This window comes from Lithobates pipiens, unplaced genomic scaffold (assembly GCF_037356315.1).
Source record: "Lithobates pipiens isolate NorthernLeopardFrog02 unplaced genomic scaffold, aLitPip1_a1.2 Scaffold_8, whole genome shotgun sequence".
NCBI lineage: Eukaryota > Metazoa > Chordata > Amphibia > Anura > Ranidae > Lithobates > Lithobates pipiens.
The window spans coordinates 636,673,211-636,691,665 of NW_027507903.1; the positions used below are offsets into that span (position 1 = coordinate 636,673,211).

The window sequence follows — 18,455 nt, forward strand, 5'->3', positions numbered from 1 at the left end:
CGCTGCAGACGTGATGTAGCTGTTTTCTGGCTGGTGGTTGTTGAATTAACTGTATACAACAATTTGGGGGTAGACTATTTTACTTATTTCTTTCTGTTTTATATCTGTGTCCCCTTTAGTGAAAATTCTTTTTTTGACGGTACACTTTGCTTCTAGCAGAAATAATTTTATTTACAACTTCCCCCTGTAGGCGACGTAATCTTTCCCCACCTCCTAACCACAGTATTCTGGCTGGTCTTTTTTTTTTTTTTTTATCTGGTCTTCCGGTTAACTTCATATCACACTAACAAGGAAAGAAGACTTAGTCATACAAGGCATGCTGGCATGGAGGGAGTACGGACTGGCAGGGCCAGCTGAAAGTTTCTTCTCTCAGAATCAGTACACCAAGAACAGATGGTTAGAAGAATAGGCATCTTGTTGCACTATATGACAGAGTCAGAGTGGGGGAACTGTAAGTACACAAAGCACTAATTCTACATACGAAAACTGGGATGGATCCTCCAGAAAAATAGAGAGAGGCTTAATATGCTGAAACAGGAAGCACCCTGGTCACCTGCACCCCTGGTGGTGGGGTTGGATACTTGTGGTGTGGCATATATAATATAGAGCTCAGTGTATGGGGGTATTGAATGGAAAGGCTTTCCAGTAGATATAATGACTCCTCTGGACAGACTTCTGTACCCAGACGAATGCATGTTCCCATTTGTGCTCACAAGAATTGGGCCTTGGCTAATGCATAGGCGTATGCCCTTGCACATTCTCCTGCATGCCAGCAGACACGTGCACCTGTGACCGATGTTGTCGCCAAATGGGCTATTTAAACTTGGCCAGTGCTCAGGATCATGTGTATCCTGTGACACTGTGACTCTGCATCCTGATTCCAGTTGCTGACTGGGCTTGTCTTGACCATTCTCTAAACTCCATCTACACTGACCTTGGCTTGTCCCCTGACCTCCACTTCTGTCTGCTCCATGGCTCCTGCTTTACTGATCGGTTCCAGACATGGTTTGTTTTCTGACCACGTACCAGCCTGTGCCCCGCACCCGATCCATCCTGTCTGCGTATGACCTGGCCTGCCTGACTCTGCTACTCTGGCTGCTGTTAGAAATCATGGGGCCCCATACAGCCTACCTGACAGGGCCCCCCAAAAAAATATAAAAACAATATTTTTGCTAAAAACACTCAAAAATCATCATTAGTGGACACAAACACAACTTAACGTACAAACCTACAGGGGAACAGGAGGGTGCAGTACAGGGGGGGGGGGGGGCAGGAGGGCATGGTACAGTACCGGGGAGGCAGGATGCCACAGTACAGGGGGGGCAGGAGGGTACAGTACATCAGTTAGGAGGGTACAGTACAGGGGGGCACTGTAGGAGTGGGACAGGAATATACAGTACAGGGGAGGTAGAAGGGCACAGTATGGGGGCAGGAAGCTGCAGTAGGGGGGGCACAATATGGTGGCTAGGAGGGTACAGTACAGGAGGGCACAGTAGAAGGGGACAGGAAAGTACAGTACAGGAGGGTGGGCAGGAAGGCACAGTATTGGGGAAGGAAGTTACAGTATGGGGGGAGGAGGGCACAGTACAGTGGTTAGGAGGGTACTGTACAGGGGGCACATTAGAAGGGGGACATGAAGGTACAGTATGGTGGGGCAGGAGGGCACAGTATGGGGGGCAGGAATCTACAGTATGGGGGGACACAGTGCAGTGGTTAGGAGGGAACAGTACAGGGGGAGGGTAAGTGTACACAGTACAGGGGGCAGGAGGGTACACTATAGGGGCAGTAATGTATAATACAGATATGGCCTCCTCAAGAAGAGCTGTGCAGGGAAGCTGCTCTCACAGATTCTACCTATCCTGGCAGGCTGTCACTGGGCTAAATCTATAACTAGAATGACAATTCCTCCTCTGCCTTCCCCTCCAGATTTTCTGGCTTTCTTCCAGCACTTTGTAGGGGTTAAGGAATAACCCCAATTCGGAGCATCCTATTACTGATGCTGCTTGTGTGGGTGGGATGTGTACTGCGCCAATCACATGGGATGAATAGAGGAGGAGGGTCAGCAGCCATTGGTGCAGTACACATCCCGCCCACACAAGCAGTAATAGGATGCTCCGCCTCAGAGTTCTTCCTCAGCCGCTGAAAAAAAAAGGCGGGGGGGTGGAGATGGGAACTATGGGGTAGGGGAGAAGGAGGAGAGGGGGGAGTGGAGGTGGGTAGGAGATGGGGGTGGGTAGAGAAGAACTGGAGTGGGACTGGGGGAATCCTGGTCCATATAGGATAAAAAAGAGGAGGATTTGTGCTGGCCTATTGATGGGGGTGGAGGGGACTGGAGAGGTATGGTGAGGGGCGGGCATTAGGAATGCTGTTGACTGGTGAGGAATAGCCACAGTATAATAAAAGCAAATAGGCTTTCTTGCATTGAGGGGGAGTGTTGGGGGGTATGAAGGATGGAGGATTCCAACTATTTGCAGTGTTTGCGTATAGGGGGGCACACACTTGTGTGAAGGGGAAGTGTCTGCATAGAAGAAAACTGGGAGGGAGGAGGGGAGTGAGGGAACTAGTGGAGGAGTATTGCTGGGAAAGTGTCAGGCAGTGGCGACCATTCATTAGGGGTACCCGGCGCCGACCCCTCTATCCACGGCCACCACCCCCTTTATGAGTAATGGATAGACTCATTCATAGCATGAGCTCTATCCATGGCCGCCGCCACCACCTCCTATTCATGTGTCCAGCTGGATGCCAGGATTCACGGCATTTCACAGGTACGGGGCAGCTGCACAAAAAGCCTTGTCTCCCATTGTCTTCAGTCTAGTTCTAGGTATTTGAAGAATGTTTGAGTGATTAGAGTGAAGGGAAAGTGATGTGTTTTGTAATTTGAAATGTTCTTTGAGATAAAGGGGGGGCATGTCCATGTATGCATTGTTATGTGAGGAGGAAAGCCTTGTACTCAATCCTGGCGGGGACAGGAAGCCAGTAGAGTGAGTGAAGAATGGGTATAATGTGCACATATTTCCGCACTCCCATCAGGATCCTCGCAGCAGAGTTTTGGCTGTACTGAAGCCTCTGCAGACTCCTTCTAGGATCCCAATGAGAAGTGTATTACAGTAATCCAGTCTGGAGGAGACAAAAGCATGAACCAGCTTTTCTGCATCTGGAAGGGAAAGAATGGGATGGAGTTTAGAAATATTACGGAGGTGGTAGAAAGAGGTCTTGCATAAATCGGGCTTCAAAAGTGAGTTGGGTGTCCATTTTTACACCAAGATTTGTGACTGTTGATGAGGGGGGGATATTAGAACCGGAAAAAGTGATGCTGGTTATAAATGATGATTTGGTCTGGTGAGGAGTGCCAATCATTATGACTTCAGTTTTGGAATTGTTTAGTTGAAGAAAATTATGCTCCATCCATACCTTTATGTCCTCCAGACAGGTGGTGGTGGTGAGTACTGATAGGGATGACTGTGAAGGTAGAGTTTCAGCTGTTGCATTAACATATAGCTGTGTGTCATCGGCATAGCAGTGAAATTACATTTTATGGTGGCTAATAATTTGGCCAAGGGGGGTAAGATAGAGAATGAAGAGAATGGGCCCAAGAACTGACCCCTGGGGGACGCCGCAAGTAACTGTATGCAGATTTGATTTGAAGTGGCCAAGGGAGATGCATTCTGTCCTGATATGATTTGAACCAACTAAGGGATGTGTCATTGAGTCCAGCGGAGCAATGGAGCCGATTTAAAAGAATGCCATGGTCAACAGTGTCAAATGCAGCCAAGAGGTCCAGGAGGATAAGGAGGGAGAGAGAGCCAGCATCAGATGATATGAGGAGGTCGTTTGTAACTCTAACGAGTGCAGTCTCAGTGCTGTGAGCAAAGTGAGAACATGACTGGAATTTTTCAAAGAGGTTATTGTGTTTATGGCAGGGGCAGACTGACTATTTGGCCACTCGGGCGCTGCCCGAGGGCCCCCGGGCCACTAGGGGGCCCTATCAGGGTTGCCAGCCTCAGTAAAACCAGGGACAGTATGTAAAAATCTGTGTTTTTTTTATAGCTGTCTCTGAAATGTCCCTTAATGACATCCTTTTGGCCTAAAAATCCAGAGATTATAGCTGCCCACCTCTCCAGAACCTTCTCAGCCAATAGAAACATGTCTGTGTATACTTTGTGATTGTATACTGTGTGTGTGTGTGTTTGTGTATACTGTGTGGCCCCTGATTGCCTGGGGGCCCCATAATTTCCTATTGCCCGAGGGCCCCATGAGTTGTCAGTCCGCCCCTGGTTTAAGGTGATCCTGAAGATGAATTGCAACTGCTTTCTCAAGCACTTTTGATATGAAGGGAAGATTAGAAATGGGCCTATAATTGGATAAGACTTCCGGACCAAGAGTGGGTTTTTTGAGCAATGATCTGATAATGGCATTTTTTAAGACAGAGAGAACATGGCCAGTTTGAAGGGAATGATTTACAGCAGCGGTAATCAGGGGACTTAGGAAAGTGATATGAGTTTTTTTCCAGGGAGGTTGGGAGAGGGTCCAGGGGACAGGTAGAGGGTTTCATCTTCCTGATGATGTTCTTCACCTCTTCCGATGACACCTCAGGAAGGCAATTTAGGGGTTGGGAGACAATATATGTTGGGGGGGACAAATTGGGTGGGAGGACCAAAAAGGGCAGAACGGATACGAGCAATTTTTGATGTGAAAAAATCCATGGATTTATTGCCCTACTATTCTGTAAGCCCTTGTACACACGGTCGGACATTCCGACAACAAAATCCGTCGGATTTTGTCCGACGGATTTTGTCCGAAACTTGTGTTGCATACACACGGTCGGACAAAGTTGTCAGAAAATCCGATCGTACATAGCGTGATGACGTTATTTCATTAGGACGGGACTACATTCAGGCTAGTAGCCAATAGCTTTGGTCTAGGAATTTGATCTGAGCATGCGTGGCACTTTGTCCGATCAGAACTCTCTACACACAATCGGACAAAGTCCGATCGGATCATGTTGTCGAAAAGTTTTATAGCCCAGCTCTAAAACTTTGTCCGTTGGATATTTTGACGGAAACAGTGCGATGGAGCCCACACACAGTCAGATTATCCGACAACACGGTCCGATCGGACATTTTCCGTCGGAATGTTTGACCGTGTGTACAAGGGTTAAGGGCAGTAAGTGGAGGAGAATTTGGTTTAAGAAGGTGATTTATAGTGGAGAAAAGCTGCTTGGAATTTCCTGGGCTATTTCTGCTGGTATTGGAGTAAAACTGTGACCTTGCCTCTTTGAGGGATTGTGCATCTATGTCTTTGTTGCTCCCGGTAAATTTGTTTGTGGATAATGAGGCCAGAGGCTTTGAAACTCAAGGACCCGCCCTGCTGCCTTTATCTTACGAAGCTCATCTGTGAAGCACGGAGCTGAGCGAGTGAAGGTGACTGTTCTTGTTTTAACATGGGCATGGAGGTCCAAGAGGCTGCTAAGTTGACTGTTGTAATAATCCACTGCTTCGTCAACTGATGAAAAGTGTGTAGAGAGATGCTGAAAGTCTGTTGCCAAGAATTCTGGATTTATGTTTTTTAGGTTTCTGAAACAGATATTCCGCTTAGGCTTGTAGAGGCTGGATGAGGATGGCAAATCCATAGAAATGTCCTTGTAATCAGACACACCTAGGTCATACACCTGCACGTTGGTAAGAGGAGCAGAGTTTGTACTGACCAGATCCAAGGTATGCCCCCTGGTGTTTGTGGGGATATCAACAAGTTGCCAGAACTTGTCGCCAGAATACTGCTGGGAGGAAACTTTAAGGGTTCCCAATGCATCTAGGACCCCTGGGCTGTTCTCGGAGGTGCCTGTGCTTTAAGACAGCCCTAGGATGGGGCCAGTAAATGACATATTCGCCGACCCCTTCCCCCACTCTCAGTGTCCTGACACATCTCTCTGTTTTCCACGACATCCAGCAGCTGAAAGCCGACAGGAGGGAGAGAAATCGGCTTTCAGCTGCTGGATGGATCGTTTCTGGAATTGTCACACCACGCCGATCTGCCTCCCTGTCTGGGTCCTTGTGTGTGCTCGGGCCCCGTAGAGGAATACCGGTGGACTCCCCCTGCCAGCGGCCTTGGTCACAATTACCAGCTGCCCACCTGCTAGCCTGCTTACTAGAGCCATGTGATGACTTTGCCTGCTTAGTGTGGACACCTGCCCTGTTGCTAGCAAGACTGACAGGCACTGATGCCACTCTGTATTCCTACGCCTCCTGTCCACACTATCAGGGGCCCTGAGTCAGCGGTGTAAGAGAGGCCTTCCTCATCATTTCAAGCTCTGCTACCAGGTACCTGATAGTTATGATATGGAGAGCTATTGAATAATGTACAGCATACGGTAAATAGCAGAGTGTTACAACATGTAGGATGTACTGTAGTGTACAGTGAAATGGCATTTTGCTCTAAAGCACAGCATGCAAAGAGGAGTGGTATGGTATTAGTAATGTAGATGTATGTGCAAATCACACGTGCTAAGGATAAAACTTGTTTATATCTATATAGTTGAATAATATTATTAATTCAATTTAATTTATAGGCAGCTGCTGTTCAAAAAATGGTGAAGTAGGGAAAAAAGTGCACACAAACTAATGTGCACACAGCGCTTACCGTTATACCAATATACATAATGTTATTTAAGTGTATGAATACATGAATTAATCAATGGGTAACAATAAATTAAAAAACGAAATGACTAACGTAATATCAAATGAGCTTCTGATGACATTATGCTAGATGACGAAACGCGTAAGCATGGAACGCACGTTGCGCTATGTCACGCACTGGTGGAAAGTACGCTGACTCTGCTGTGGGTCTCGTACCTTCTATCTCCTGCAGGCTGTGCCATTGCGGTTGCTCGCATTAGGAGGCTATTTTGTTTTTATTTGTATTGCCATTATTTTTAGCCACTGAGTTTTTATCAATAAATTACCGTACGGTATTACACAACAAGTTCGTCCTCTTTTATTTTCCTTTTCCTGCACCACTGGACATCCCACTTGGTGCCACACCATATTATGAGGTGGAGAGAATTAAAAGACCCTCTTAAAGTCCCAGGGTGGTCAGGTAGACCCCACAAGCCTGTTCGATCCTTCCTGCAATAAAGTAGGAGGATCCACCTCATCTGGTGAGTGGACATCCATACCCCATCTGTCTGTATCATACACCTAGGAAGTTTCCATTTGGATTTCACAGGACTTTGTCTTTTTTGGACTTTTGTGATCAGAATATTAGGATATCAAATGTGATTGGTGGAATGTGTGAAAAATACAATAAACTCAAAAACTCCCTAGCAAAACGAACAAATGAGGAAACCGCAGTGAACACCAATATAAAATTCATATAAAATAAATGAATAAATCGATAAAATAAAATGTAGAATTTAAACAGAGTTCCAATAAAAAAATAAAAAAAAACTCAGCACCTACAAATAGTGCAGCTGCTGACTTTTAATAATAGGACACTTACCTGTCCCAGGGTCCAGCAATGCGGTGAAACGAAGCCCCGCTCATCTCGCCCTCCTCTCTGCAGCACCAGCATTGTCACTGTGGGCGCTGGCTGTGGCTTCACAGCCGGGCATGCACTGCGTAAACTCGAGCCGCGTTGCACGGCGGCAATCATCTGGGATTTGTGACGTGTCCCAGATGATTGCCAAGAGGGAGAGGGGAAAGGCGATCTCCCTTCCGGCGCCACGGTACCCCAGGAGGAAGTGGGAGCAGGAACCCTCTAAAAAAGAAGATTTCCGCCCCGCCCCCCCAAAAAATGCCAAATGTGGTATGTCAGGGGGTCACCCTCCCTTAAAGCGGAAGTTCCATTTTTGCTTGGAACTCCGCTTTAATGTTCAGAATCCTAATATACTGATTTCATGAATTACGAATTCCTCATTGTGTAATACCATAGGGTAATTTAGTGATAAAAACCCAATGGCTAAAAACAATGGCAATACAAATAAAAACACAATAGCCTCCTAAAGCGAGCAACCGCAATGGCACAGCCTGGAGGAGATGGAACCCACAAGACCCACAGCAGGCGCTCCACCAGTGCGTGATGTAGCGCAACGTGCATTACAGACTTACATGTTTCGTTATCTACCGTGACGTCATCAGAAGCTCGTTTGATATTAAGTTATTAATTTATTTTAAGAATTTATTGTTACCAATTGATTAATTCACCTATTCACACACTTATTAAATAATATTTTTCATATTGGTATAACGGCAAGCGCTGTTTGTACATTAGATTTACATTAGTAATGTAGAGCCCAGTGTAGAAAGTGGAATATGTTGTCATAAGTTCATAAAGTAGAGTGCCCCTAAAACTATGTGGACAAAACACGTAGGGATATGCTTTTGTGCTGATGTCATCACACATTACGGCCAGATCGGGCAGCATGCTGATCTTATCCTGTTTGGTTTTCCTCTTTCTGCAAGCACAATTCTTTTAATAAAACATGGTTGGTTTGCAGTAACAAACTATAGTTCCTCCTTCTCTTTTGTGGTAAATCAAGGCTTATATTGAGGTTGGCATTTGGCTTAATCTGAGCGAGCGGCATCTGACATCTGGAGCTACTGTGTATTAAGAAGCTGATGAGCCGGAGGAAGCTGGCTGCCCTTGCTGAGTTGCGTCAGGTGACCGGTAGGGTGCCCACATGTCCCGGATTGCCGGGGATTGTCCCTGATTTAAAATTTTTGTCCCGTGCCCCGGGCACCTTCATTCCGGGACAATACAGTGTCCTGGAATGAAAAAAAACAGTGACCACCAGATCAGTCCGCTCCACAACTTTGCCTGTCTGCCACCGCGTCCGCTGTCTTTGCCTGTCTGCTGCTGTCCCCCTCCGTTCTTCCTCCGCGTCCCCCTCTGTTCTGCTGCTGTCCCCCTCCGTTCTTCCTCCGCGTCCCCCTCTGTTCTGCTGCTTTCCCCCTCCGTTCTTCCTCCGTGTCCCCCTCTGTTCTTCCTCTGTGTCCCCCTCTGTTCTTCCTCCGTGTCCCCCTCCGTTCTTTCTCCGCGTCCCCCTCTGTTCTGCTGCTGTCCCCCTCCGTTCTTCCTCCGCGTCCCCCTCTGTTCTGCTGCTGTCCCCCTCCGTTCTTCCTCCGTGCCCCCCTCCATTCTTCCTCCGTGCCCCCTTCCGTTCTGCTGCTGTCCCCCTTCGTTCTTCCTCCGTGTCCCCTCTGTTCTTCCTCCGTGTCCCCCTCTGTTCTTCCTCCGTGTCCCCCTCTGTTCTGCTGCTGTCCCCCTCTGTTCTTCCTCCGTGTCCCCCTCTGTTCTTCCTCCGTGTCCCCCTCTGTTCTGCTATCCCCCTCCATTCTTCCTCCGTGTCCCCCTCCGTTCTTCCTCCATGTCCCCCTCTGTTCTTCCTCCGTGTCCCCCTCTGTTCTTCCTCCGTGTCCCCCTCTGTTCTTCCTCCGTGTCCCCCTCTGTTCTTCCTCCGTGTCCCCTCTGTTCTTCCTCCGTGTCCCCCTCTGTTCTTCCTCCGTGTCCCACTCCGTTCTTCCTCCGTGTCCCCCTCCGTTCTTCCTCCGTGTCCCCCTCCGTTATTCCTCCGTGTCCCCCTCTGTTCTTCCTCCGCGTCCCCCTCTACACATTGCATACCACTTGGGTGGGTGCGGGGGGGGGGGGTGTCCCTGAATGGCCATTTGGAAATGTGGTCACCCTAGTGACCGGTGGACTGCATCCCATTGCCAAGCGCTGTTGACCACTTTAATTTTGGGGGTCGAAAATTTTGGTAAGGGAATAGAGCTCTGTGTTTGAGTGAAGGAGTATGGGAATGACAATAAGGATTGTTGACACTTAGGGGGTTAATTTAATAAAGGAAAATAGGCAAATAGTTGCACTCTGCAAGAGCAGTTGGTCCAGAGCTTAGTAAATGAGCAGAGGCTCTGCTGACTTCCATCATCCAATCAAATGCATTTTTTAAAATTTTCTTTGCTCGTGATTGGGTATTCTTTTGCAAATTATGCGTTACCTCATTTACTAAAGCTGTGGAGCATCTGCACTTACAGAGTGCAACTGCAGTCTATTTGCCTTTAGTAAATCTACCCCTTATGCCGCATACACACGACCAAACTTTCCGGCAGAAAAGGTACGGTCGTGTGTGGGGCTTCATCTGACTTTTTTCTTCCAAAAATTCAGACGGACCTAGAAATAGAACATGTTTCAAATCTGTCCGGCGGATCTAATTTCTATCGGGAAAAGCATTAGTCTGTGTGCTGGTCCGACAGACCAAATACGACGCAAGGGCAGCTATTGGCTACTGGCTATTGAACTTCCTTTTCTAGTCCCGTCGTACGTCATCACGTCCAAAACGAATGGACTTTGGTGTGATCGTGTGTGGGCAAGTCTGTTCGTTCGGAAGTCCGTCGTAACTCCGTCGACGTGCGTGTGACGTTGTACCCAAACAAAATGTATGTCCTTTTTTTTTCCCCACAAATAGAGCTTTCTTTTGGTGTTTTTATTTTAATTTTTGCGTAATAAACTAAAAAAGTGAAAATTTTGAAAAAAAAACAACAATATTTTGTTATAATAAATATCCCCTCCAAAAAAAAAAAAAAAAAAACGAATTTCTTCATCAGTTAAGGCCAATACGTATTCTTCTACATATTTTTCATTCAAACAATTGCAACAAGCGTATATTGATTGATTTGCGCAAAGGTTATAGCATCTACAAAATAGGGCATTGATTTATGGCATTTTTATTATTTATTTTTTACTAATATCAGTGATCTGCGATTTTTAGTGGGACTGCGACATTGTGGCAGACAGATCAGACACTTTTGACATTATTTTGGGACCATTTGACATTTATGCAGCGATCAGTGCTATAAAAATGCACTGATTACTGTATAAATGACACTGGCAGGGAAGGGGTTAAACACTAGGGGGCGATCAAAGGGTTAAATGTGTTCCCTGGGAGGTGTTTCTAACTGTGGGGGGGGGGGGAGTGTACTGATTGGGAGTAGAGAGAGAGAGATCGCTGTTCCTAATCATTAGGAACAGACAATCTCACTGCACTCCCCTGTCAGAATGGGGATCTGTTTGTTTACATTGACAGAACGCCATTCTGGCTTTCTGTGGAGCGATTGCGAGTGGCCGGCGGACATCGGCTCCGCCCCACTGTATCTGATGCAGGAAGCTACGTACACCTACGGCTATTCACGCAATAGAGCCAACCTGCCGCAGTATAACTATGGCATCTGGACGGCAAGTGGTTAAAGGGACAGTGCACCCAAATGTTTGCATGATTTAATGATAAGAACAGTGTTCAGATTGACACGCTATGCATATACACTATATTACCAAAAGTATTGGAATGACAGCCTTTACACGTACATGAAATTTTATGACATCCCAATCCCCAGAAGTGCCTTTATGAGGTCAGGCACTGATGTTGGACAAGAAGGCCTGGCTCGCAGTCTCCGCTAAAATTCATCCCAAAGGTGTTGTGTCATGTTGAAGTCAGGATTCTGTGCAGGCCAGTCAAGTTCCTCCACCCCAAACTCCGCTCATCCATGTCTTTATGGACCTTGCTTTGTGCACGGGTCAAAATCATTTGGTGAAGGGGGGGATTATGGTGTTGGCGTTGGTTTTCAGGAGTTCGGCTTGGCCCCTTAGTTTCAGTGTCCAGCTTCAGCATTCCAAGGCAATTTCATGCTCCCAACTTTGTAGGAACTGTTTGGGGATGGCCCCTTCCTGTTCCAACATGATTGCGCACCAGTGCCCAAAGCAAGGTCCATAAAGACATGGATGAGCGAGTTTGGGGTGGAGGAAGATGACTGGCCTGTACAGAGTCCTGACCTCAACCCGATAGAACACCTTTGGGATGAATTAGAGTGGAGACTACGAGCCAGGCCTTCTCGTCCAACATCAGGGCCTGACCTCACAAATGCTCTTCTGGAAGAATAGTCAAACATTCCCATAGATACACTCCTAAACCTTGTGGACAGCCTTCCCAGAAGAGTTGAAGCCGTTATAGCTGCAAAGGGTGGGCCAACTCAATATTGAACCCTACGGACTAAGACTGGGTTTTGATTAATGTGCTTGTAAAGGCAGGCTTCCCAATATTTTTGGCAATATAGTGTATATTGTTTATTGTTTTTAGAACTCTCGAGCATGGAAAGTTTGGACCCACACCGGCAACCCTATTAAAGTCTACGGGACCCAAACTCGAAAAATCAATAGTCCCCATTTTGAAGGCTTACAGTAGGTGCCTGGGATATTGTGTCAATCTCGCAGATTTTATCGGCGAGATTGACACCCTGCATGCCCCTGCGAGCCAGCGCTGAGCCAGCTCGCACTGATCCTTTCCCGATGAGCGACAAGCATCGCTGACATTGAGGCCGGGATCACACTGGTGCGGGGATCCGAATTGGATTCCTGCCAATACCAGGCACTGTATTTGGTATGAATCTGAATACGCCAAATTGTAAAAAAAAACCCGGCATGGGTTCGCCCTCCAGAAGCATACCAGGCCCTTAGGTCTGGTAGAGATTTTAAGGGGAACCTCCTATGCCAAAAAAATGGCGTGGGGTCCCCCCAACATCCATACTAGACCCCTATCCGAGCACGCAGCCTGGCCGGTCAGGAAAGGGAGTGGGGACGGGTGAGCGCCACCCCCCCTCCTGAGCTGTACCAGGCCGCATGCCCTCAACATGGGGGGGTGGGTGCTTTAGGGGAAGGGGGGCACCCTGCGGCCCCTCCACCCCAAAGCACCTTGTCCCCATGTTGATGAGGCCATTGGTTGTCGGGGTCTGCGGGCGGGGGGTTTACGGAATCTGGGAGCCCCCTTTAATAAGGGGGCCCCCAGATCCCAAACCCCCACCCTATGTGAATGAGTATGGGGTACATGGTACCCCTACCCATTCACCTGGGGAAAAAAGTGTTAATAAAAAAACACACAAGACAGGTTCCCAAAGTAATTTATTAGGCAGCTCCGGGGGTCTTCTTCCGACTTCGGGGGTCTTTTCGCCGGCTTTCTCCTTCGTCGTCATCGTCATCCTGGGGTCTTCTTCCCACTCCTTCGCGCTCTCTGGCCTCTTCTCCTGCTCTCCGGCATTTTCTCCCGCTCTCCGGCGTCTTCTCCTGCTCTCCGGCGTCTTCTCCTGCTCTCCAGCCTCTTCTCCTGTTCTCCGGCATCTTCTCCCGCTCTCCGGCGTCTTCTCCTGCTCTCCGGCGTCTTCTCCTGCTCTCCAGCCTCTTCTTCTGCTCTCCGGCGTCTTCTCCTGCTCTCCAGCCTCTTCTCCTGCTCTCCGGCATCTTCTCCCGCTCTCCAGCGTCTTCTCCTGCTCTCCGGCGTCTTCTCTCGCTCTCCGGCATCTTCTCCCGCTCTCTCCGATTCTTCTTCTGGGTTCCTCCTCTATTTTCTTCCAGCTCTTTTACTAGCGGGGGAGCCCGGTCTCCTCCGTCCTTCTTCCCTCTTTTCTCTTCTTTCTTCTTCTGATGTTGACACAACGCTCTCTCCCACTGTAATACCGTGTGAGCGCTGCGTGATCACTTATATAGGCATGGGGCGTGATGTCACATGGTGGCCCCGCCCGGGCATGCTGGGACTGTGACGTCAAACACAATATCGGCGGCACCTACTGTATATGCAAGTTATTGGGAAAATCTAAAAAAAAAAAATACTGCGCTATGACTATGGTATTAGATGTGAAAAGCAGCAAACATTACCGGAAGACTGACGGCTAATTAAAAAAGTGAAAAAAGAATATGTTGCACTAAAGTAAGTAGTAAATAATCCTGATATGAGTCACAAATAAATATAAACTCTAAAAGTGACTAATCAGTGTTAAAGCCCATCAAACAGCAATCAAAAGATTTGCGAACCATAGTCTGGAGAATTAGTATTCACATATTTTTCAATTTATTTCTGGTCTTAATTTTACAAACAATTGAATGGTTTAATTTGATATACTGGAAGCACCTCCGCTAAACCGGTAGTGACATCAATTTCCGGTTCAGTTCCACGATTCAGTTTGGGGTCACATTTTTTATTTAAGCGTGATGTGGTTGTCGGTGGTCCAGATGACGTCTAAGAAGACGAAACGCGTCGGTTGAAACCCCATTAAGCCATTCTCTTACAATATATTTGAAAAAATCAGCTGTTTACTTCACAAATGTGAGTGTTTTTAGTCTATTTTTGTACGATTAAAGATATCATTAATGGCATTTGCACCTTGCGAGTTTTTTTCCATCATGGTTTATCACACATTAATACGTGGAGTTTTGATGACCATCATCCTTTCCTTTATCAACCTGCTGTCCTTCCTCCTGTCCTTCCTCCTGTCCTTCCTCTGTGAGTGTGTAAACGCCATATTGAGTGAAGCATTGGAGACCGTCTGTGGAGCAGAGCCCTGCTACATTTCACCATAAAGCTTATCACGACTTGCATACGCCTTCCCAAGTCTGTGAATTCCGGTAAACCTCATTCCTATAGGTGATGGTGTTGATAGAAAATGCTCCTACCTCTTGAGCACCGCATAGTGTTGTCACTTGATTATGTGGAAATCGTCACTTTGCACATGGACTCTTTCCTTCACAAATCTTTTGATTGCTGTTTGATGGACTTTAACACCGATTAGTCACTTTTATGCCGCGTACACACGATCGGAATTCCAGCCAGAAAAAGAGAGATGAGAGCTTTTTATCGGAAAATGCGACCGTGTGTACGCTCCATCGAAATTTAGCTGTCCGAATTTCCGCCAGCCAAAAAATTGATAGAATGTTCTCAATTTTCCAGACGGAAAAACTTTCTATCGGTAATTCCAATCGTGTGTATGCAATTCCGACACGCCAAAAATCACGCATGCTCAGATTCAACTACGAGATGGAAGCTATTGGCTACTGGCTATTGAACTTCCTTTTTCTAGTCACGTGTGTAGGCAAGACAGCTTGAGCCGAATTCAGTAGGAATTCTGTCGGGAAAACCATCAGAGCTTTTTCCGACGAGAATTCCGATCGTGTGTAGCATTAGAGTTTATATTTCTCATATCAGGACTATTTACTGAGTGCTCACACTTAAAGTGGTTGTATACTCATTTTTGGGACTTTTACCTACAGGAAAGCCTATAATAAGGCTTACCTGTAGGTAAAAAAAAATATCTCCTAAACCTGTACGGTTTAGGAGATATTCCCCTTGGTATGCGCCGCTGACTGCAGCGGCGCATGCGCACAAGGGGATTCTCGGCCTGAAAATCCGGCAGTGGCCAGCCGGCCGGAATGAAGTCTCCCGCGCGCATGCGTGGGAGTGACAATATCGCGGCTCCGGCCACTCACAGTGGTGGAGCTGCGATACTCGGAAGAAACGCAGAGGGAGCATGTCAGCTCCCTCGGCGTGGATCGGGCCAGATGTCGGGGCCTTGTTCTAAGGTAAGTATTTCATAAAGAGCTAGTATGCGGTGCATACTAGCTCATTATGCCTTTTGCTTTGCAGGTGTTAAAAAAAAAAAACACAATTTGCGGGTTTACTACCGCTTTAAACTATTCACTTTGTTTTACTGTTTGCACACAATTTTATTAACTCAAATGTATGTATTTAACTTTGGTATATATTGTGGGTATTGCAGAATTTCCATGATTTTTGTACACATGCACTTTAGCGCAACATATACTTTTTTATATGCAAGTTATTGGACATAAAAAGGGTATGGGGGCCCAGGTACTGCCCTGGGGGACAGGTATCAATGCAAAAACTTTTTTTTAATATATTTTTTTAACCGCTTAAGGACCGCCCACGTACATAAACTGCGGCATGGCGGCCCTTAAGTGCGAAATCACATACCTGTACGTAACCTTCTTTGGCTTTGGGGAGCGCATGACGCCGGAGCCCGGCGTCTGCAGTGATTGGAAACAGCAGGAGCCAATCAGCGGGTCCGGTGGACACAATGTTCACCAGGAACCAGGCAATCGTTTGCAGAGAGGCAGAATGAGGGTCTGCCTTTGTAAACAAGGCAGACACCGCCGTTCTCCCAGAGAGGAAAATAGAGATCTTGTGTTTCTGCTAAGTCAAAGCACTTCCCCCACAGTTAGAAAGCACTCATAGAGAACACATTTAACCCTTGTATTGCCCCTGGTGTTAACTCTTTCCCTGCCAGTGTCATTTATCCAGTGACAGTGCATTTTTTTAAGCAATGGTTGGTGTCGCTGGTCCCCCAAAAAGGACATCAATTTTATTTGGGTACAAAATTGCACGACCACGCAATTGTCAGTTAAAGCGATGCAGTGCCGTAACTTCCTGGTCAGGAAGGGGGTAAAACCTTCCGGAACTGAAGTGGTTAAAAAAAAGCATTGATTTTAAGGGTGCTTAAAGCGGAGGTCCACCCTAAAATGGACCTCCGCTCATCTGATCCCTCCCCCCCTCCGGCGCCACAATCGGCACCTTTCAGGGGGGAGGGGGGTGCAGTTACCTGGATAATCCAGGTAACTGCACCCACTTCCGGGCTAGCTGTCTGCGGAACGAGCGTAGGTTACGCCCCCGTTCCGCAATGCCCTGCCCCCTTCAGCAAGTGCCCCGCTGCCTGCTGGGAAACACACAGCTCCCAGAGGCAGCGGGGACCGTCCGGATTGCGCCGCGCGGCTCGCGCATGCGCAGTAGGGAACCGGGAAATGAAGCCGAAAGGCTCCATTTCCTGATTCCCATACCCAAGATGGCGGCGGGACCCGGCAGCCGAGCGAGCGATCGGCTTCGGGTGCCGACATCGCGGGCGCGCTGGACAGGTAAGTGTCACTATTTAAAAGTCAGCAGCTGCAGTATTTGTAGCTGCTGGCTTTTAAAAAAAAAAAAAAAAAACGCGGAGTCCCGGTGGACTCCCGCTTTAAAGTGAAACAATAAAAAAATTATAATAATGGGAGCTAACCCAACCAATATGCTATAAGATTATAAAAAAAAAAAATCACCTATAATCGGATATACCAAATCAGGTATACACATGAGATTTGATGATCAATTGTGCAAAGAATTCATACAATAAAGGGCAAAAAAAATCAAAAATGTTTTACAAAGTGAACATTTCATATAAAGTGCAATGGACAATAACATGTATAGCTTAAAGCGGACCTTTTTTTTTTCAACTTTCCATCTATTAAATCTTCTGCCCTTTTGGATAGTAAAACATTTTGTTTTTGCCAGCAAATACCTTATACAGCCCACTTCCTTTTTCTTGTCTTGTAAAAAGCCTAGACTTATGACCACAGCTCCCAACTGTCCCTGATTTGGAGGGACTGTCCCTGATTTGGAGGGACTGTCTCTGATTTGGAAGGATTGTCCCTGATTTGGAGGGATTGTCCCTGATTTGGATGACTGTCCCGGATTTAGAGGGACTGTTTATGATTTGGAGGGACTGTTTATGATTTGGAGGGACTGTCCCGGATTTGGAGGACTGTCTTGGATTTTGAGGACTCTCTTGGATTTGGAGGGACTGTCCCGGATTTGGAGGGACTGTCCTGGATTTGGAGGGACTGCCCCTGATTGAGAACAAAGTCCCTCTGTCCCTCTTTCCTCCTCATTTGTCCTTCATTTTGGTCTGATCCTTACAGTTGTACCATATTTATCGGCATATAACACACACTTTTTCCCCCCCTAAATTCAGAGGGAAATTGAGGGTGCGTGTTATACACCGATCCCTCGCTATTTCTATCCCCTTCTGCCGTTCTCTACGGCTTCCGGTTATTTTCGGCTATTCTCAGCTAATTTCGGCCGCTCTCGGTGGCTTTTGGAAAGCCAAAAGCTGCCGAGAACAGCCGAGTGTGGCCGAAAATAGGCGAGAACGCCCAAAAATACCCGATGGCCGCCGAGAACTACCGAGCGCCGCCGTGATACACAGAACACCGGCTCTGTTTCTCGGCGGGGGACATTTTTAAACGCCAAACACACTAACGAGGCTGCAAATGACTGATAAGGCTGCAATGCAAGGCTGCAATGGACACTGACAAGGCTGCATTGATGGGCATTTAAATGTAATTTTTTTTCCTTAAACTTCCCTCCTAAAAGTTTTTTTCTTTTAAATTCCCTCCTAAACTTGGGGCATGTGTTATACGCCGATAAATACGGTATATAAAATGCACTATTTATTTTTCAAAAAGGATTTTTCAGTGCTCAGCATTTTATCTAGTTTCTAAATTGCTGCATTTGTAAATTTCAGAAGGAAATGTTTAGAAATAATAGCGATAAAAAAAAAAAAAAAACTTGTGGGTTTGAAGAGGAACTGCAGTCTGTTCACATAATTTTTAATAAGACAAATGGAAAACCTGGCACGGCTAGAACCCCTGCTGGATCTATTATAGGAGGACCAAGTATGCAAGTAAAAAAGTATATTTTATTCAAATCCATATAAACATTGATAGAGATAAGAACAATGATGACATCATATAAAAACAAAATACATGGTACTCAATTGTCACAACCATATGTGAACCAACTGCCCTTGGAATAGGCTAGT

The 18,455-nt window shown here is 46.8% G+C and overlaps 1 protein-coding gene across 3 annotated transcripts in view; it reads left to right on the forward strand.

Annotated features, from left to right (window-relative positions):
• Nucleotides 1–18,455, forward strand: part of LOC143961569 (alpha-2,8-sialyltransferase 8E-like) — a 218,066-nt gene that overhangs the window by 97,191 nt on the left and 102,420 nt on the right. The window contains exon 1 of one of the 3 annotated variants that reach the window (XM_077470877.1): nucleotides 301–451. The exons of the other annotated variants lie outside the window; for them this stretch is intronic. The gene's annotated coding sequence lies outside the window, so the exon portion shown is untranslated. Of the gene's footprint in view, nucleotides 1–300; nucleotides 452–18,455 lie in introns of those variants that run through there. 3 annotated transcript variants of the gene reach the window in all.